The sequence below is a fragment of the Armigeres subalbatus genome, chromosome 1 (assembly GCF_024139115.2).
Source record: "Armigeres subalbatus isolate Guangzhou_Male chromosome 1, GZ_Asu_2, whole genome shotgun sequence".
NCBI classification, from domain to species: Eukaryota; Metazoa; Arthropoda; class Insecta; order Diptera; family Culicidae; genus Armigeres; species Armigeres subalbatus.
Genome location: NC_085139.1, coordinates 785,045 through 807,257, shown reverse-complemented (window position 1 = coordinate 807,257; position 22,213 = coordinate 785,045). Strand labels below are relative to the sequence as shown.

The window sequence follows — 22,213 nt, the reverse complement described above, 5'->3', positions numbered from 1 at the left end:
CCGACACTTGATTACAATTAATTGCATATTATTCGGCAACTCGGCCGTACGAAAACCATTTTTTTGTTAAATATCTTGGCTGTGCATATGCACAGCATATGTTTCGAAATGGACAAATTGATATGAAATTTGCGAAAAAGAATCCACGTGTCTTGGAGGGACTCGAACCCTCAACCTCCTACTCTCTAGATAGGCGTGATAACCCCTACACAACAAGACCGTAAAGGCAATCAAACTCATCAAATGCTTTAGCCAAGCAAGCCTTGGGCACAGCAGAGTGCGATTGAATTCGCATTCTATACCGTCCCGCCCAGTCCGTTGCTGGGGGGCATGGAGTGCGATCCTCTCGTTTAATAAACAATGTGCACTCGCTTGGCTGTGGATATACAACAGTAAAGCAAATGTGGAGATTGGGCAAATCAAGCATCCGAAAGATATTCAATTTGCAAAAGAGAGCTAACCGCGGTGGAGGTTGGTACTCGGATTCTGATGGCTTTTCCGCAAACGTGACCTTTAAGTGGTCTTGTTGTGTAGGGGTTATCACGCCTATCTAGAGAGTAGGAGGTTGAGGGTTCGAGTCCCTCCAAGACACGTGGATTCTTTTTCGCAAATTTCATATCAATTTGTCCATTTCGAAACATATGCTGTGCATATGCACAGCCAAGATATTTAACAAAAATGGTTTTCGTACGGCCGAGTTGCCGAATAATATGCAATTAATTGTAATCAAGTGTCGGTCTTTCACCGTCATTAGTCGTCTGAGTACACGCGACCGTTTACGTAAAGGCAATCAAACTCATCAAATGCTTTAGCCAAGCAAGCCTTTGGCACAGCAGAGTGCGATTGAATTCGCATTCTATACCGTCCCGCCCAGTCCGTTGCTGGGGGCATGGAGTGCGATCCTCTCGTTTAATAAACAATGTGCACTCGCTTGGCTGTGGATATACAACAGTAAAGCAAATGTGGAGATTGGGCAAATCAAGCATCCGAAAGATATTCAATTTGCAAAAAAGAGAGCTAACCGCGGTGGAGGTTGGTACTCAGATTCTGATGGCTTTTCCGCAAACGTGACCTTTAAGTGGTCTTGTTGTGTAGGGGTTATCACGCCTATCTAGAGAGTAGGAGGTTGAGGGTTCGAGTCCCTCCAAGACACGTGGATTCTTTTTCGCAAATTTCATATCAATTTGTCCATTTCGAAACATATGCTGTGCATATGCACAGCCAAGATATTTAACAAAAAAATGGTTTTCGTACGGCCGAGTTGCCGAATAATATGCAATTAATTGAAATTTTGTGAAATATGCAGCATACGTAACTAAAAAAATCAACAACTGAATCCTCATCTTTATAAAGGTACAATTAAAAATGTATCTTGTTGAAAAGAAAAATACAAATAGATTATTTACTTTTCACAGATTTTTCACTTTGCCCTTTGCCTTTAAACATTCAAACTTGGTGTATATTTCAAATTGGACTGTTAACCGATCTTTGCATTTAGAAGTGGATCTCATTCATTACATATTTACAATATTTAGCCAACACTTCCTCTACTTAAGATTATTCATTACTGACCATTATTTTCCTTCTAAGATCTGTGCCATTTCTCTAATGGAAATCAGTTTGAACTGGTTGAATCAAAAACCCACTTTCGTCTAGTTTTGTTTCAATGTTTTTTCATCATTTAAAAACTGGCAGCACAGATCCAGTAACGCTCGCCGTCACATTGATTTACTACTAGAATACATTGGTGCTCGCTCGGCATTCCTCACTCTTTTGCTATGTAGGTAAGTATGGAATCGGAACCCGCCTATGGTTCTCCTGGAGTGCCCAAACCAGCGAGCGACTGGCCCCACCGAACGCAGAAGTATGGATGAACGATATAAAAATGCAATAAAATTAACATAACAACATTATTAATGATTTTAAATTGTTTAAAAATGTTTGTTTCTCCATGTCTTCTCGTCTTGAGACTCTCGTTTGCAGATTTCTTACGGCTATGAGCGCAGATTTCCTGCTCTGCACGCGGATCGGGAAAAACGATGGTACCAGCCGGAGGAGTTGGGCTGGGAGTAAGCGGACTCTGAGACTCGATTGCGCGACCTTTTGCTTGCATCGGCGCATCCAAGTGCAGGAAGGTGGTGTGGGATCTGGGGAAAGACCGAAATGTAAAACAGACGATGAGACGATGGCTCCTCAGAATGATGAATGGAAAAGCAAATGTGAGGAATTAATTTGTTCATTGAGTTTTAATGATAAATAAGAGGAACAGAGCAAAAAAGCTTGGAAAATTTATAACCCGTGCATTTGACACAGGTAGTTTTTCTGTAGGTGTGATTTGGAACTGAGAAAAGGATAAGATTGGTTTAGTTAAAGTGGTTTTTGTATTAAATCTATAATTGCTTGAGAATAGCTGAATGGAAACAATTGATCAGGGATGACACTTGCAGTTTGTATAATTTAGAAGAAGTTGACATTAAGTTATCATTTGATCTGTAGTATAATTTGTTTTGGCAAACTAATCATTCAATCAATTTTGAGTCGTGTTCTAAATTGAACTTTAAGTTTAAGAAAGGCAGCAATGAAAAAAGGATTCTTGTTTGCCTTTTCATAAAAACGGCTTTCATAAAGCATGTTGTTATAAGACAGCTCGAGCGATCTAGGAATGCATGTGTTAAAGGGTTAAACACGGAATAAGCTTTAGAAATACAGTAAGTGTATTATGGCGACCTATCCACCTTTTAACAAAATTGCATATAATCCATAAACTTATAATTTCAAAGAGTTTCAAAAATTTTCTTGTTTCCGGCATATAATTAATTGTTACATTTTTCAACTATGAAGTGTTTACTTTTTTAGCGTGTAGGCATATTTCGCATCGTTAGAATATATCCACAGTATGAAATTGGCTCTAATATCTGTTATTCCCTCTTTTTGCTGTGTTGCATTCAAAAATTTTTTCAACTTCGCCGTTAATTTAGGGTGAATGAACATGTTTGGACATATTATTTTCCTTGGTTTTATTGCTTATCTTCCATCTAAGTTTTATTTGATCCGGTAATCCGTTGAGTTGCATTTCAAACTGCCGTGTCAAAAGCATATCAAACTTATCATTTCTATGTATGAACTATCAACAGTCCAGAATTATTATACTTTGCTTTTGGTAAATTTCGTTTGGCGCGTCACGCTATGCCGAAAGACGAACAGAAAGTTCAACATTTACAAAAAAAAACTGTCACCCGCTGTGGTGCTCTGTCACTTGCTCGAACGATGGCTATGTTCTTGTCGCGGCCCCATTCCAGTCGCAGGCACCGGGTTTATATATTTTTGCGTTGGGATTCTTTGTTTCCACGTTCGTTCGACACACTGCAGCACCGCATTTCACCCGAACCGCCACCGGGGTCATGGCTCGAACGCTTCTATTACATCAATTGCTGCTTACTGAGAATGAAAAGGGGGGAAAACAACTGGATCACCCCAAAATTTATCACGGGGGGTCCCCAGGACACCGATGATACTGAACCGTTGTTAGTAGAAAAGAAAACGGAACTGTAACAAACGAGGAAAGACACTGCAAAGCGAAAAGCTCTCAGGATAAGAAAGGCATCTCCTCAATAAGGAAGCTACCTATGGTGCAAAAAACCTGAAAGTTGAAAGACATGAGTTAGGTATTACAGTTCTCAACCTTCCACATCGGTTTAGTATCACTTCACCATTCTAGCACTACCACCACCAACATACGAGCAGAGATCCATTTCCGACCGAGATGGCTTATGAGGAAATTCCTCACCAGCTGCAAGTTTTCCAAAAGCCGAGAAGGGAGCAAAAAATGTAGGAAGAGAGCTGTCTAACAAAAGTGTCGGGTATTGGAAAATGAAAAGGATGTGTATCTCCCCTTGCCCAGGCTGCCTGCCACTTCCATCACGACGACGACGGTGCGACGCTTCGGGCGAGTGGGATTCGTTGGTTGAAAACTTGTCAGTCGACAAACGGAGCAGCACAGAGAAAATAAAACTTGTGAAATTCAAAAACAGCTGACACCAACAGAGTCGATTATTACACACTCTTTTTTATTTTATCGATCACATGTTTATGCACGGTTCATCGGATACAAACCATATTTGATATTTTCGGCATTGTTGTCATTATCACAAATATTCGTGTGATTGATGCAAATATTGGAGTGGTTGTCTTCAATAATTTCGATGTTTCGATAGTTCTGGCGTTACTTTTTAACATCTTTTTCGAAAATTCTACCCTTCCATCCTTCATCCAACTTTGACATTTACAAGGAACCGTCGCTAAATAGATCTTACCTCTACCAACCCTTACGAAATATCCGTTCATTACTGAACCAGTACTCCTATTTTGCATATTATGATTTATTCATGTACTGCTACTTTACATATATTCATCCTCATAACACCAACGAACGCACCAACTCATCACACTTGTACGAGGGTTTGAGTCTTTTCGGGCTTTTCCAGGCCACTTAAAATTTCCACCGAACTCTCCTACTCGCCACCCGTCACCCGCCTGCATGCAGCAGCACCGAATAACATGACACTTGAAACGCTGACAAGGAGCTTGGTTTCTAGCAGCCTAGACGAGGATGCTCGCTAAGAGGACAAAGTTTCGATGCTTCCAATGAAAGAAGTTTTCCTTGCGAAAGAACCACTAGTGAGCGGGAAATTTTTCCTCTCCACTGAGCAGACGACATTGAAGTCCGAAGAATGGAAGGTACTATTTGGCAGCTCGGTGGTTTCTGGCACAGGATGGAATTTAATTTTGAATGTTTTCAGCCATTCAGGTTTCATATGAATTGTTGCAAAGGAGTGGTTGATGATTATTGGGGGCTCAAAAATTTAAATTGTAACTATTTCTTATATTTCCCAAAGCTTATTTTCCGAATAACATCACATTTTTCGGATGTCCGGATAGAAATTATCACCCCTAATCTTCTAATAAGAAAAAAAACAGAATAATCTACCTAGCAGTAACGATGCCTTTCTCGATGCAATCGTTTAGTTTCGCCTTATTAGGGGCAGCAGGGACTATGTCCAAGGGCTTGACGACCCCTCCCCATGGCCACTGCGAGTTAGGGGGCCTGCCTAGGATGTGGTGGGGTTTGACAGTGGGCTCTGTTAAACCTCTACAAAAAGCTGCATGTGTCCATAAGCAGGCCCTATCAAACCCAGTCAACACATGAACGTATATGGTGTCGTGTAGGATGCTGAAGTGCAGGCGATAGAGGTACTTTTCCACACAACATGTATGTATATCGTTTCCAATTTAGCTTTTTTATTGCACCATGTGCGTTTTTATGTTGACTGGGAAGCGACCGTGTGCCGCTCAAAGCGCACAAGCCCAACACGAGTGCCAACCGGCACATCAGGATTAATACCAGTGAGATCCTGATTACGGTATACTGGTCAAGGCACGTGACCAGGGCCGGATTTAGCCGGAAGGGGGCCCCGGGTCCGACAGTAGGTGGGGGCCCCAAAATGTACAAAATAGGTTGGTTTTGGTGCATAAGATTTGTGGGGGCCCGGGGCCATGGCAACCCCCCCACCCGCCCACCCCCCCGCCCCCCCCCCTAAACCAGGCCCTGCAAGTGACACACACGCGCGCGCGAAAGTAATGCAAAATGAACGTAAATTTACATTCTTACTTAACGTCAAATAGAGATAAAATAAGGGTTGTTTCTTTTTTGCTTTTCATACGTTAATGAAATGATAACGCGGGCGCCTAATTCGAAATTCAAATGAACAATCGCTCACTTTGAGCGATTGATTGTTTATTCTCGCGAAGAATGAACAATTGAACAAATTAAGGAAATGCTAATACTGCTGTGTAGAAGTTTCATAGGTCACATCACTTTCCATGGTGAATCCCGATCTATGTTACTGATTACCCCACCCAACTAACACTACTTCTTTCCCGTGGTAAATGTGGAGATGCAGAGGTATTCTCGGTCTCTAGTAGCAACAATTACCACACACTCACATTCCCTCCCTTTCCCAACTGACTGTAAGGACTTGGCCGGCGCCGTTATTGATCAATATTTGCGAGCTGCTGAAACGTGCACTTCGAGAATAGTTGGTAAATCCCAACCACTATTTACTTGGATCGTAGTGCAATTTGCACCAGTTCTGATCAATCACGGAGTAGCAACCATTGATATGTACAGTCAGTCTAAGCTAAGCTAAGCTAAGCTAAGCAATCGTTTAGTTTCGCCTTATTATTACACATAACATACATATGCAGTTCCCCTCCTTACGGCTCTTGTAAACGCTGTATAGCAAAAAAACAATCAACAATTATGTGGCTCACCACTTTTGAATGCAATAACCGATCATAATTATTTTCAGTAGTGATCAATTAGAAGATTTATCATTCGTCGAATGCAACTTGTTGCAAGAAAATCGGTCAAAAATCACTATATGAAAAGTTGGCTTATGTTTTTCGGTTCATGTGCAGTATGTGCACACACACACATATACACAGTAGATTGGGGCGTCATGGTCATTTTTTAAAATCAATGATTTTTCGAAACCACTCTGGGTCCCAAACAACTTTGCAAAATTTAGGCCGGTTTGACTGCTTCCTCACATTCCGTATCGCGTTTGAAGTTTGTATGGAAATTAGTATGGGAAATTTTTTGCATTTTTACTTCTAGAGGTTTCTGTGCTGAAGAAGGTACGTTGCTGGAACGTCCACGAAAAAGTTCGTTCCAAAGAATGATTGTTCAAACAATATGCAAAAAAATTCGTTAATAACTATAGGATCTAATGGGGATTATCCGGAATAATTTCACAAAGTTAAAATATATTTTGAAACCCAAAGGTTGTCCGGTAGTACTGGCAGATACATTGATTTATTGCATAGGTTACACATAGGTTACTGTACCTCATATGTAACCAGATTTGGTCGCAATCAAGTTGCTGCAACCAGATTTGCTTGATTTGTGCTGCTCGGGATATAGTGCGTATGCCGGGAAGGAGATCAGCGACAGTCAGGTTTAGCAGAGAACCTGGAAGTGGACGTTGGCTCCAGGGTAGACCCCGAACTCGCAGACTGTGTGCAATCGAGGAAGATGCGCGTGCGGGTGGGATGCAGGGAGACTGGCGAATGACGGCCCATGAACGAGCGACCTGAAACAAGACAGTACAGTCGGTTCTGCTCCGAACGACATGAAGTTTACGACCATCATAGACAGATAGATAGATAGATTCAAAATAAAACAAATATTTTCAACATTTCAAGATGATTAATACAGTTTTTTTTTCGTTCGAACGATATTCTTTTATCTCAAGAATGTCAACGGATCCATTAGAAGAGGTCTCAAGAGTCCTTAAACTTTTCCTGCTGCGTATGCAATAAGAGCAATAATTTTCAAATATTTGAATCTGGATTTTTTGCGCGATCGAGCAGTAATAATTCCTATTTTGGTTTACATTTAGGTTAGAAATACTGCAACTCACGTTTGAAGGTTCCCGTGGTTTGTTGTGGGTTTATCTACCAGCGGCACCCGTTTAGATCAACAAAAATCTCAGATTTTAAGTACAAATATTTGGCTGTTCTTCCGTACTAATTAAACGTAGTTACAGTTGATTTCACGTGTACTCACTAGTTCGATTCTTCGCATGCAGAATCAGTTCACTGACTAATTTTTCTTCCCTGTACATAGGTAGTATTTATTGTAGAATGAATGGCATCCATCACTGTCAAAACCAGTTCGTCAAAGTCTCCGACCCTTTCCATATGACCGTTGAAGTACCAACGTTGCCTTGAGCTCCTTTGGGACTGTCCACAAACCACGTAGACTGAAATTTCACATTTTCAAACCCCTCCCTCCCCCCTAGTAGACTTTCGTAGACTTTTCTGAAACCCCTCCACCACCCCCTTGAAGTCTACCTTGTCTTTTCCAAATTTTACAAAATATCAAATGTGATTGGTCAATCAAAATCGAAATCAAATTTAATCCTCTTTCCACAACTCCTGAAACCAAATTTCCAAGTCAATTAATTTAATTTCTATTGAATTCGATTCCTCCTAGGGGTGTGCACCACCGCAGCCGACACTTTTGCATTGGCGCTTCACTGCTTGAAATCTGTCACGCATCTAACCTACAATTGTCCATGCCGGTTCAAATTTGTAGAAAACTGAAGAATTTTCAGATTTTCCGTGAAAATTTAGAATTATTTCCCGAGGTAATTTTGAGTTTAAATGGACATTCCGAAAAATTTCCCGTTGAATTATGGAATGCTTTCCTACGTTCTTGCAGATTTGGAGCAATTTTCTGAGGATTTTTTAAAATCCTTTATCTAGACATTCGAAAGACTATTCCGAATAATTTGCAAGGGTATTTTAGACAATTTTCAGTTAAAATTTTGTTGAATTCCTCGTAAAAATTTCGAAAAATTTTCATGAAAATTACAAAGGCTTTCTTAAAAAATTGCAAATATTTTTTTGAGGAAACTCAAAGAGTTTTTAATGGGAAATTCAAATAACTTCTCGTGGGAATTTTCAACTATTTCTTTAGAAATTCCCAAGATTTTCCATGGATAATTCCAAAGAATTCGTATAAGTGCTCTCGAAGAAATTGCCGTAAAATATGCTAAGAATTTCCTATGGACACTTCGAAAAATTTCGTGGAATTCTCAGTTGAAGTGCGACATAATTTTCCGTGAAAATTCTGAAGAATCACTTGTAGTTCCCGACGAAAATAAAAAACTAGCAATGGGTAATGTTTTTAACATAACCGCGAGTAGACGTAGGACTTATATAAGCGCAACGTGTTTATCAACGTATATGATTTGACAACTTCCATGCTGTGTAGAATTATTAGCAATAGCACAACTTAACATATGGTCCGTCATATGCCATGACTCGTACCCATCCCGGTATCATGGGGACTTTTCGTGGATGAGCAGACCAAATCCCTCTAATTTTATTCTTCTTCATCCACCACCGCTGCCCTCGCTGCCTCAGCCATCATCGGCCACTAGTCATGAACTCCGAGCGATGCGATGGGCGATTGCATCCATCGCAACCGACACCACTGCATCCGACCATCATCAAGCACAGAATAACAAAAAAATGCGCCCACTTCTTTCATGCATATTCGCAGACCCACCGGCAGTTGTACTGCTGGCGGCTGCATGCTGTGTAGAGTGTAGATAAACAAACACAGCGAACAAACAATGCGCGAGCAAAAAGCACGTAAGTACGCGTTGCTGTCACAAATTGTAATGGCTCACACACAGCGGGCACTGCTTCTTTTATACAAGAAGAAAATATTCCGCTAGACACGAAGGCCCGTGACACACCGCATTCTGATGTCCGTGTTAGTGATGCCCGGGATTGATAACATATGAAATTTTTGCTGGCTTGGCAAGAATTAAAATTTTCAATAGTCTATCGTTAAGAATATTAAGTTTCAATGAAATAGGCAAATTGCTGGAGAGTGTCCGAGTCGATTGGTATATAAATATTAAAAATCCATCGAAAGATAAAGGCGCTAGTATCGTTTGAAATCTTCCCCTCGAGCGTAACGCTCTCGATTTCCAAAAATCTAAATGACTCCCAGTATAGTAAAGAAAGACGTAAGTCCTACGTCAAAAATAGTAGAATGTGCAATAAAATCCAAGTGGAAATTTAGAAATTTTCTCGATAGTTTTTATGGAATATTTCGGAGAATTTTCCTGCTTAGCACAAAAGAATTTCCTGGCAATATCCATATAGTTTTAAGCCGTAGTTCAGACTATTACTTTCGTGAAATTCATTAGAATATTTCGATAAAGTCTTGCAAAACAAATCTGAGAAAATCCTAAAAAAAAACAAACAAGTGAACTTTGCACATAGTTTCTGTATAAACTGTTTTCAAAAAAAAAGTCTACGTAGCCTTTTTGTATACACACTCCCCCACCCCCCCCTCGTAGACTAACGTAGACTTTTTCGAAACCCCTCCCTCCCCATCAAGAGTCTACGTGGTTTATGGACAGCCCCTTTTGTGTCCCGATAAAGTACGCTCCACGATCGTTTCTAATTTCCACGTTCCCACGACGTGCAAAACAGTTCCTGAGAGCTACGTTGCACGAACAGGTGTTCATTGAAACGACAAGCTTGAGAACAATGGTCCAAGTAGTTAGGCGACAATCAATCCTCAGCGTTGATCATAACAGCAACCGAGAATTATGATAAGAAGTTTACACCAGAATAGGCTTACGAAAGCTGCAGCTCGTACCTTCGGGAAGAGGTCCCATCGCTGGAGTTACAGGTCTCGCACTGGTGTTGATCGAACATGACTGACGTTCACTTGATTGCAAACTGTGTCCGAGTATCATTCGCACAAGTTTCATGATGACAATGGGGTTTGTGGAAGCACGATAGGGTATCGATCGCTCTCGTCCACGTAGTTATATTCACCTAGAAGATTGTGGATTCGCATCATGTCCCGATTATCGATGATGGGATTCAGCTTGTATAAGCGATTCAGGCGACAACTGCCTATTGAGCAATATCAGGTAGCTCTTCACCGTACATTTCTCTTAATAAAGATTACAAAAAAAAACTGTACATTTCTTCTTGGGCTCCACTATAGATAGATCATCTCTTGTGAGCGGACTTAGTACAACAGGTTGTCTGTTCTACTTTCGCTTTGTGTTTTTTTACATCTGTTTTTTTACACTAAGTACATCTTCCACAATTGTTTGAACCAGAGGCTGCTTTTGGTGTGCCCTTCCCGTGCAATCCCAAGTAACATTTTAAGTTTTATAACGCTCTTGAAAACCACTATTTACTCTTCAAGATTGTTATAAAACCAGTATAAAACCAAAATGTTACTAGAGATGGCACCATCGTGTTTTATTTGGATTCGTTTCTTTTACATGGCTTCGCAGACGAATACGGATTACGATTATTACCCAGACAGCTGCGGCACAGTTCGTGTCCCAGCGCGCAAAGAGACCGGAAGAAACGTACTTATCCATAGATATGCAGCGTCCTTGGCTGACAAGGCATCCGTTGTTTGCTTCGTTTTCGGAATTACTTCAGTGTATGCCTTCGTCCTTGCGATATCGGCAAAATTTGCTATCTACTTACGGTAGTTGAAACCTGTGGCATAGCCACTGCACTCACTGCCCCTGCCAGCTTATACAACCAGTCGCGAAACTCGGTCAACGCAACGTTACGACAGGAACAAATTGTCATCGTATCGCCAGTACAATAAATGATCATTGGAGGAAGCCGCTTGGTCTGAGGTTACGTAAGTGCTCCCTGACATACCCTTGCGCTCATACTGACACACCATGTGAGACTCACATCGACATCCACTGCCATGCTTCGCGGTGTCAATAGCAGTAGTACCAACAATTCTACGACCCTCAGTAGTAGCTACGACCCTCATTCCTCGCCATGATCAGTCCATACTCATACTTCCACACTCGCTATTCTGCTATGCCTCGGGGTGACGATAACGGTTGCCACCCACTACAACACTCCTCAGCATGTGCAGATCACGCATTATCTTTCCCGCGCTAACCTTTCCGTTCTAACTAACCAATCACAAGCTAGCCATGCTTGTCTACTACTGCTCAACACGTCAGATTATCTATGACTGCAGGCAATCTGAGTGGTTGCAGCCGGAACTGCGCCATCGCTTGACACATCCTCCAGATAAGGGTATCGGGGGTTGTGTCCCGACCGCACACGTCTAACGGTGCTCTTTTTTCGACGTCGAAACGAGGATATACGAACATAATGCACTCTGCAGTTTCGTCAACACCTCGGCTGTAAGGGCAGACGGGGACTCGCGTTAGCTCATACCTTTGAAGGTACTGTCGGAAGCAGCTAGATGTATCTCAGAGACACATCAATGGTACGTGCTCTCCAGCTTCCGTAGGTAACTGGTTCCCCCAGAGTATTCGCCCAGGACGGGCCACCGTATTTGAGGATAGCTACGGCAACACTTACCAGTAGCCTACGTCTACTGGCGCACACCTTATTTATTTATTACCAAACTAAGGCCGGAGTGGCCTGTGCTGCACATAAAAGTATTCTCCATTCAGCTCGGTCCATGGCTGCACTTCGCCAACCACGCAGTCAGCGGAGGGTCCGCAAATCGTCCTCCACCTGATCGATCCACCTTGCCCGCTGTGCACCTGCACCTCTTCGAATTTCTCTGCTGGTATCGTTATCGGCAGTCATCAGTAAGCCCAAGTACACGACTTCTTCAACCACCTCGATTTCGTCACCACCGATAGAATCTCGTGGTAGGTGGCTTACATTGACCTCTCTTGAGCTTCTTCCTATCATGTACTTCGTCTTCGACGTGTTGATGACTAGTCCAATCCGTTTAGCTTCGCTTTTCAGTCTGATGTAGGCTTCCTCCATCCTCTCAAAGTTACGTGCCATGATATCAATGTCATCGACGAAACCAAATAACTGGACGGACTTCGTGAAAATCGTACCACTCGTGTAAATCCCTGCCCTTCGTATTACTACCTCTAAAGCGATGTTGAATAACAGACACGAAAGACCATCACCTTGCCGTAACCCTCTACGCGTTTCGAAGGGACTCGAGAATTCCCCTGAAACTCGAACTACGCACATCATCCGATCCATCGTCGCCTTGATCAACCGTATCAGTTTATCCGGAAATCTGTTTTCGTGCATTAGCTACCATAGCTGGTCCCATTCGATTGTATCATATGCGGCTTTGAAGTCGATAAATAGATGATGTGTGGGCACGTTGTATTCGCGGCATTTCTGCAATACCTGACGTATGGCGAACACCTGGTCTATGGTAGAGCGTTCACTTATAAATCCCGCCTGGTACTGCCCCACGAACGCTCTTGCAATTGGAGTTAGTCGGTGCCATAAAATTTGGTACCTTGCAGCGGTCAGCAATGTGATTGCGCGATAGTTGCTACAATCCAGCTTATCGCCCTTTTTGTAGACACACGACACGACACCTTCCATTCACTCCTGCGGCAGAACCTCATCCTCCCAAACCTTGGTAATCTTCAGCCGGCCGATCTCCTCCTGGATTTCCCGGAGATTCGGAGCCGGAAGTCGCATGTCCTGCGCGCGTGCTCTTAGGTTCATTACCATATACCGCCACCGTTGTCTTGCCATATCGCCATTCAGGTGCTCTTCGTAGTGCTGCCGCCACCTTTGGATCACCTCACGCTCGTTTGTAAGAAGTTTCCCGTTTATGTACTTACACATATCAGGCTGTGGCATGTGGCCCTTACGTGAACGGTTCAACTTCTCATAGAACTTTCGTGCATTATTAGAGCGGTACATTTCCTACGTCTTTTCACGGTCTCGATCTTCCTGCTGGCGCTTTTTCCTCCGGAAAATCGAGTTTTGTCTGTTCCGCGCCCATTGTATCGTGCCTCGTTGGCCCTTGTGCGGTGTTGCAGCAATCTCGCCCATGCTGCATTCTTCTCCGCAACTAACTGCTCACATTCGCCGTCATACCTGTCGTTTCTCTGATCCGGAGCCACCGTGCTTAGTGCAGCGGTTGCGGTGCTGTCAATGGCGGATCGAATATCTCTCCAGCCATCTTCAAGAGATGCTGCGCCTAGCTTATCTTCCGTTAGGAGTGCCACTTCCAGCTGCTGCGCGTAGTCTTGGGCTAGTCTACCGTCTTGTAGCTGCCCAATGTTTAGCCGCGGCGGACGACTCCGACGCGTGTTGTACCCCGCCGAGAGTTTTGAGCGCAGACATACTGCAACGAAGTAGTGGTCGGATTCAATATTCGCACTGCGGTAAGTGCGTACGTTCGTGATGTCGGAGAAGAGTTTACCGTCGATTAGAACGTGGTCGATTTGGTTTTCCGTTACTTGATTAGGTGATTTCCATGTGGCCTTGTGGATATTTTTGTGGAGGGAGAAAGTGCTTCGGACTACAATTCCGCGGAAGGCTGCAAAGTTTATGCATCGTTGGCCGTTGGCGTTCGACCTACAGTATGCAGACTATTCGGTACGATGACCAGTCTATACATTTTCTCCCTTCCTAGCTGAGCGTTCATGTCACCGATAACGATTTTGACGTCCTGCCGTGGGCATCCATCGTATGTACTGGCGCACACCTTACAACTGTTGAACATCATCTTCGATAATGCCGCAACAATCATCGAAGCCCTCTTGAAGGCATAGTCGACGTAGCTGACGAAGATCAGCTTATCGTCTACTTTAACTTTGATAAGCTTCAGGCTCCGCTTTGACGTGATCGCGACTTCATCCACATGAATCACTGCGGTTGTTGACAATATAACCACCTCCGTTTTATTTTGAGCGAGCGTACGGCCTCTAGCGCTCATCCAGTCCGTCACGGTGCTTATCGCGTGTGCTGCGGTCAGCTCTTTCTCCGGAATTGACTCCCCGTAGACCTCCAAGGTTGTGTCATCGGCGAAGCCAACGATCTTGAACCCAGGAGGGAACTTGAGTATCAGAACCTCGTCGTACAAGGTACCAGAACCCCGTCGTACATTCCGGGCCCAGTGTGGATCCTTGCGTAGCTCCTGCAGTAATAGGAACGTTTCTCTGTCCGGAATTGGTCTAATTTTAACTAATTTGTTCGGTATCGGTCTTGAATAATAGTACACGGATCTGGATATAGTTTTCCAAGATCCTGTACCAGCTCACCGGCAAGCTAAGCCGGCGTAACGGGAATTTTTAACAACAATTTTTACTCACGCGTATCGAATACGTAAACGAGTGGTTTGTAAACATCCGTAAAAGGCCATTCTTTAACTTAAAGTGAAAAATGAAAATAAACTTTTTCGAGCACTTATACACACAACCAGTGACTGTTAGATTTTCTAACAATTCTGTATAAGAAAAATATGCTCAGTTCTTATACAGGTTCTGGTAAGTTCTTATACGCATATGATACAATCGATCGGGACCAGCTATGGCAGCTAATGCACGAACACGGTTTTCCGGATAAACTGACACGATTGATCAAAGCGACGATGGATCGGGTGATGTGCGTAGTTCGAGTTTCAGGGGCATTCTCGAGTCCCTTCGAAACCCGCAGAGGTTACGGCAAGGTGATGGTCTTTCGTGTTTGCTATTCAACATCGCTTTGGAAGGGGTAATACGAAGAGCAGGGATTAACACGAGTGGTACAATTTTCAATAAGTCCGTCCAGCTATTTGGTTTCGCCGACGACATAGATATTATGGCACGTAACTTTGAGAAGATGGAGGAAGCCTACATCAGACTGAAGAGGGAAGCTAAGCGGATCGGACTTGTCATCAACACGTCGAAGACGAAGTACATGATAGGCAGAGGTTCAAGAGAAGGCAATGTGAGCCACCCACCGCGAGTTTGCATCGGTGGTGACGAAATCGAGGTGGTAGAAGAATTTGTGTACTTGGGCTCACTGGTGACTGCCGAAAATGACACCAGCAGAGAAATTCGGAGACGCATAGTGGCTGGAAATCGTACGTACTTTGGACTCCGCAAGACGCTCTGATCGAATAGAGTTCGCCGCCGTACCAAACTGACAATCTACAAAACGCTAATTAGACCGGTAGTCCTCTACGGACACGAGACCTGGACGATGCTCGTGGAGGACCAACGCGCACTTGGAGTTTTCGAAAGGAAAGTGCTGCGTACCATTTATGGTGGGGTGCAGATGGCGGACGGTACGTGGAGGAGGCGAATGAACCACGAATTGCATCAGCTGTTGGGAGAACCATCCATCGTTCACACCGCGAAAATCGGACGACTGCGATGGGCCGGGCACGTAGCCAGAATGTCGGACAGTAACCCGGTGAAAATGGTTCTCGACAACGATCCGACGGGCACAAGAAGGCGAGGTGCGCAGCGGGCAAGGTGGATCGATCAGGTGGAAGATGACTTGCGGACCCTCCGTAGACTGCGTGGTTGGCGACGTGTAGCCATGGACCGAGCCGAATGGAGAAGACTCTTATATACCGCACAGGCCACTTCGGCCTTAGTCTGAATAAATAAATAAATATAAGTTCTTATACAGAATTGTTAGAATATCTAACAATCATCGGTTGGGTGTACATACTTCATTTTTTACATTTATTTTTAGTATGCAGCTGAAGAAAACTCTTTTCTAGACTAGTGGTGGCTACAAATGGTACAAATTAACATTTTAAAATACACATTTCTGATTACCTCAAGCTCACACAGTGTTTAGCGAACAGCATGAACTTTGCAACGACTTTTTCTGGAGACTAAATCTAAGAAGGCTTCCAAACGAGAACTGCTGAATTCGAAAACGCATGTTATGCATCTGTCCGTCTGTCCGTATACCACATGGACCCCCTCCCCCTCACGGAAAACTTCTAGACTGCCCCTGACTATGAATACGAGGTTTTCAAAGATTAGCCAATTCTCTCATCTAAATGTTTTCCCTGGAAAGGGCGATATAGAATTTTAAATCCCGTACGAAAATGACAGAAAATCTCAATTATGGTCGAGTTTTCAGGCCAAAGCTTCCTCTTGTTTGCTGCTATAACCGACGACGTCACCATGGCTATTGATGCTGTGCAATGTGTTTCCATGCAATGGAATCCAGATTGACAGGCTTAAGCCCAGCTTCTTCAATAATTGTTGGAATTGGAATAGAAATTTTTCTACCCCATTTTCTTAGGTTATTTATCAATTTTTTTTTCGTTCAATTCAAAGGAGCTGAAGCTGAAGGCAATAAACATTTGTTAGAGTGTAAAATGCAATATTACCAAATTGCATGGAAAACGAATGGTGAACGCATGTATGTTAGTAATACTTAGCGAATTGAACTCATGGGTGAGTTGAAAAAAACACAAATCGTCGAATTTCTGTGAAAATTATTGGACTCTTCTCGCAAGTTGCCAAAAAAACATCCTCCATTTGTAGCATATTTTACACTTTACGTAGCCCTTCGGTAAATTTGCTGTCACTGTATTGGATACAATCTTCTACTTTTCCTGTATTGGATACAATCTTTATTTTCTGCTACAATGTTCCTTCGATTTCAAATCATGCCCTTTGTAGATAAAACAAAAACACTTGAGACTCAAGTTTATTCTTATCTCAATGACCTTATTTTGTAGAACACTGAAATACAGACGTTCCCGTGTATTCATCTCTAAGATTGAACAGATCGATGCAATAAACGTCACTCTGAATGGAGAACAATGATTTCACGTCATTGATGCAACTCAGCTCGAAACATAAATACATAAAACATGCTTCGTTTGTCAGTGGTAGGAGCAGGCGCTTTGGATCCCTAAAACAGTATTCTTCCAAATGAATAATGCATAGATTTTGGACAAGATTTTCGTTAGCTTTTTGTAGAGCTGCGATAATTCAACACAACAGCGAAACCATCAAACAATCATCATGCATCGTCCTGTCGCCTCGTTGTTTTAGCATTCCTGCCGGCTTAGGCTCGAAACGACACGTCTTTTGTTCTGGGAGCTCACCAGACGCCAGCCAGAGACAAAAATCAATTACCTCGAACCACGAGCTTTCTGTCACCAAAGGTGCTCTGAGCGTAAACCTCGCGTCCCCATCCTCGTCCATCCGGCGTGTGTTTACATCCATCCGGTCCAATACCGTTAAAAGGATGAAACTTAAAAGATATGATTTATGGCGCTCCTCTCGCTTCTGACTGGTTCTCGACGCTGGATAGCCTGCTAGCTGGGATGAATAAAATAATAGAATATGGCAATGGCATTCCGGGTATTTTCAGTGGATACCCACGGATGCACGGTTATTGTTTTTGAGCTATAATGGAAGCAAGCTGCGCTTCAATATTTGCATCACACAATCACAATACGATATTAGCATGGTAACAGTTTTACAGTGTAAACCTCCTCAACAGTCATTTACTGTACGCATCCATAGATTACGATACGCTTCGGACGATAGTTTAGAATTAGCTGCCTTTCAAACGAAGCTAACGTTTACTAATTTTTTGGTGGATTTTTAAGCGATAGTCCGTTCTGTAACTTCAGCTACGGACACTCCCTGATTTGTTTCGTCAAACCATGACCCTAGTACATAACTGCAGAAGGTAACCACTCTTATTCGTGGAGAAGTCAAGTGATCAGATGATAATAAACCGCTTAAAGCTTGAATCAACCAACTTCAAGAATTGTTGACAATATAGGTATTCCAAAATTTACTACACTAAATGACATCACGTTGTCTAGTCAATGAAAAACAAATGTGTCAATGTTATGAAATATCAATCAAGGCTTAGTCTCTGTGACATCTAGTCGAAAATGTAGATCCTACCTTTTTTGATGCACTTTGATGCACAAATTGGGTAACTGTTGAATAAGTAGCTACATACTTGACTTGACAATGTAATTTGTGAATATGCAATTTATTACTTAAACGCATTTAAGACAGAACATGTTCCACCCAAGGGAGATCATTCAAGTTTTTTTCATCGTTGGTATTGGTAAATCACACACATTCTAAATCATCTCCGTGGAAAGTCGTAATGCCATCTCGTTTTGCTGCTACATAGCTGCTAGGTACCTACGCTCTTCCTGTCAACAGCATAAATTTCCATCGAGCGAAGGGAGACACGCTGGGGGCCGAGGAAAAAATACTGTATGTGCGCAGCATCCGTAATTCATTGTTTTCGTTAACAACATCATCAACATTTTCGACCATCCGAAGGCTATGTGTTTGTGCATCGGTTGCGGACTGGAGGCAGACGTTGTCTACTGACTCCCGACCCGATGCGATGTGGTATGACTGTGTTGTTGGTGGAGCAAGTGGAAAAAGGAAATCCATGACGCCGGATCCGAGTTTTCAGAGAGCTTACTCGTCGAACTCTGTAAGCAGTGTTGAAGGAAATGAACATTTCTGCTCTCAGGAAGACGCTATCAGAAAATCATCAACAGGACTTTTGCGAAGGAACGTCGTTGTTGAGCGATTTCCCTTGTAAAGGGACGGAGCTCAAGCGCAACCATGCAGAGATGCTGGCGAGAGAGACTTCCGCCGAGAAGTGCCTCTCGCAGAATCCAGGATTTATGGTTTGTTATTGTTTCTATCTCACTTTGGTTCTCAGGCCAGACCTGAGCTTGGCAGACACTCTAAATCATTTTTGGTGTAACACCGAACGAGTGGATCGTCGTCTCGTGGTTATAAATTTTGTCGTTCCGAATTTGAGCGACACACGAGGGAGGAGAGCCATGAGAAAATTGCCTTTCACTTTTTTTCCACCGTTCCATACCGTACATGCAGGTTTGGCAATCGCCAGGGTGGGAAATGCTGTTCGGAACTGACCATATCTCGCAGCGTGATAACAGGTTTCTCGTTACTTCGTTCGTTTGAAGTTTACGTCTCTGGTTTGTTTGATCCTGTGAATGGGTACCTACTTTCTCTAGTGTTGGTTTGGTGTTCCATACTTGTCTGGTGGAGAATTTTCACTGGCGTTCAGCGGGAAAATCAGTTGAAACAATGGTTCGCAGGCAACAAACTATGATAAAGGATCGAAGGGATTTTCTCATTGCCGCTCTATGATCCTAGAAATTCAGGGATTTTGTCTCTTTCTCGTGCACAGAAACAAAGTCTATTGCCACGAGGGAGTTTGAAATGCGAAGACCCATGTAAAGAAGCTACAACAATATTCAGCATTTCTGGAGCCGAGTGGAACGAGAGTAAGTGAACGTACAGTTAAAAGGACCTGGCGTCGTGGTGGTAACGCGACGTGGGAAAAGCCCTGAGGAAAAACAGGCATCGCTTTTCTCATCTCCATCATTCTTCGATGTCGTTCTTTTCGGGCCGGGTGGAAAATCGGCGCTCTCTGTTGGTTCAGATAGTGCTCCGTGCAGAAATATTCGGATTCTTTTTTCGAAAATGTAGATCTTTAATCAAGTGCGGCGGAACATAAATCGGAAAGAGATTGCGGGACGTTTCATCATTTGAAAGTTTTCAATTTTTTTGAGTTTGCTTCTAGTTTTGTTTCGGTGCTTTTTAAAGTGTAGTGATCAATTAAGTTATCGGTACATCAAGCAGTTCTATTGTATTTTGTTTGATATTCGTTCAAGTTTTGGACGATTAGGTGCAACGCTTCGCTGAAAAGTGTACGTGAAGATGATTTTAAATCGCTGATTTGATAATCAACAAATGGATCGAATAGTGTTACAAAGCAAATTCATCTCAACGGTTTCCAGAGTCAAACTCTTCAATCTATTACTATCATCAGAAACTTTTACTAAAGGACAGAGAAATGAAGAAGTTAAAAATTTGTCCCTTGATAAAAAAGAAAAACTTAAGTGTCTGTAGAAGAATGTTACATTCCAATTATTGTGATATAGCCGTGGGTATAAACAATAGCTTGTATCAGCCAATTGTGAGACATTTCACGTTTCAACAACAGTTCATCGTCAGTTTCAATCGACTAACTAAAAACAAGGTAATGGAAATAATTATTTTTTCCGGTTTTTTCTTAACTAACTCCTCTCATGCATATTTCGTTAAATTTTTGTGAGCTTCGTACAGTTGACATTTTTCTATGCCTATCGTTGTCCTAATTTAAATTTTGCGTGGCAAACACGACGATACATTCAGTATTAGATAAACTATGCCATCGAAACAAATTCTAGATGAGAAGTGAAATTGAACTCTCCTTTTTTTCTGGACAATTTTCATCGCCAGGCCTAAAGCAGATCCATGTTAGTACATACAATAAAATAACATTCCTTTTATCATGGCTTATATTTTTAAACTGAATTTGTTTTCAAAACATGAGTCAAATTACCCTATCAGTTCCGTATAAAAATTGTTGAAATTTGATTCGAATAAAACTTTCTTTTTTCTTTGGTATTGATTGGTTTCATTAGGTAATGAAATATAGTTAGATTTTGGTAAGTAAAAATTTGAATTAAACATCAGAACCAGTACTTGTCAAACTTGATCCATGACGCCTTAGCGCAGGGGAGCATTCAACTTTCCACGCTCGTTAATGGCGGATTTTCGTATGTAGCGAAATCATTCGTGCGCTATACTTTTTGACACTTCACCACGAAAAGCTCTTTTTCCCTTTCTCCTCACACAGGAATCGTCAACCGTCAAAATTGTCAAAAATACAGTCCACGATTATTTTTCCCACATTCGAAAGCCGCTCGCTTCCATACGTTTACCAACGGTGACAGAATCGCAGTCCTTATGCTAAGAAGACAGTCACGTTGCATGTGCATGTTGTTGGCTACAGTGTCGATTCACCAATGTCGGACGTATTGTAGAGCTCCATAACCGTCGGTCTTGGAGTTTTCCTTAACGTTCGAGGTCCCAAGTTCGATTGCTCCTCGTGAGTTCCACAAAGTTATCAGCCTCTACCCGATTCTTTGTTGAATATTGCTTTCGGTATTCTTTATTTCTACATACTAAAGTCTAGCATGTATATTATGATCCCCACACTTTCTTTTTTGTACGCTTCTACACACAGCTTGTGATTCGTGCGCTTGCGTCACATACTAGAAACTTCCAAAGGTACTGCCTTCCACCGATTATTGTACGTAGTACCTTTTACTCGAAAGCCCTTAAAGCTCTCAGTTCTGTTTCTTGTAATGTCTTGTAATGTAACGGAGGCATAATCAAATGTTTCCATTTTAGAGAATCACTGCAATTTAAAGTGCCTAGCGGAAAAAGCTTCCAGGTAAATCAGCTGGCAACGACCTGGATACCTTGGAAGGTTAACTGGATCATTCTATTGGCACTCCTTCCTTCATCGTCACAATAGTATTTCCATTCTGTGATTCACACAGGGAATTCTGTATATTGCAGTTTGATGATACACAGATAGAAAAATTCAATGAAATTTACACTAAAAATCATGCACATAAATGGAACATCATTATTAGCGTAATTGCACGCGTGATATAGCCTAAATGTATACAATATTTAACGTGAATCATCAATATTGCTTGCAAGTTGTACGCAAACTTGTTAGGAAGAGAACCGTTTCAGCGTAGAATAGCGTAGATATCCGCATCTCAAGTTTTACGCGCTGCTTACTTTTCACATTTTTTTTCTGTGTAGTAACGTCATGGGATACACGAGGTTATTGTTTAGGAGTCCACCAAGGGTAATTAAAATCAGACTTTGGAGCTCGCTTATTCAGGGAAACGTGCTTGTTGATAAATTTATAGAGAAATCCGTGGAAGACCAATAACATTCCATCCTCTTATCGAACCGCAGAAATTGTATCCAATCGATGT

At 42.4% G+C, this 22,213-nt stretch overlaps 1 protein-coding gene across 6 annotated transcripts in view; it reads left to right on the top strand.

The window, feature by feature from the left end:
* The window catches only part of LOC134219459 (homeotic protein antennapedia), a 223,547-nt gene that overhangs the window by 70,709 nt on the left and 130,625 nt on the right, over positions 1–22,213 (top strand). Inside the window, exon 1 of one of the 6 annotated variants that reach the window (XM_062698202.1) lies at positions 18,576–20,409. The exons of the other annotated variants lie outside the window; for them this stretch is intronic. The gene's annotated coding sequence lies outside the window, so the exon portion shown is untranslated. Of the gene's footprint in view, positions 1–18,575; positions 20,410–22,213 lie in introns of those variants that run through there. 6 annotated transcript variants of the gene reach the window in all.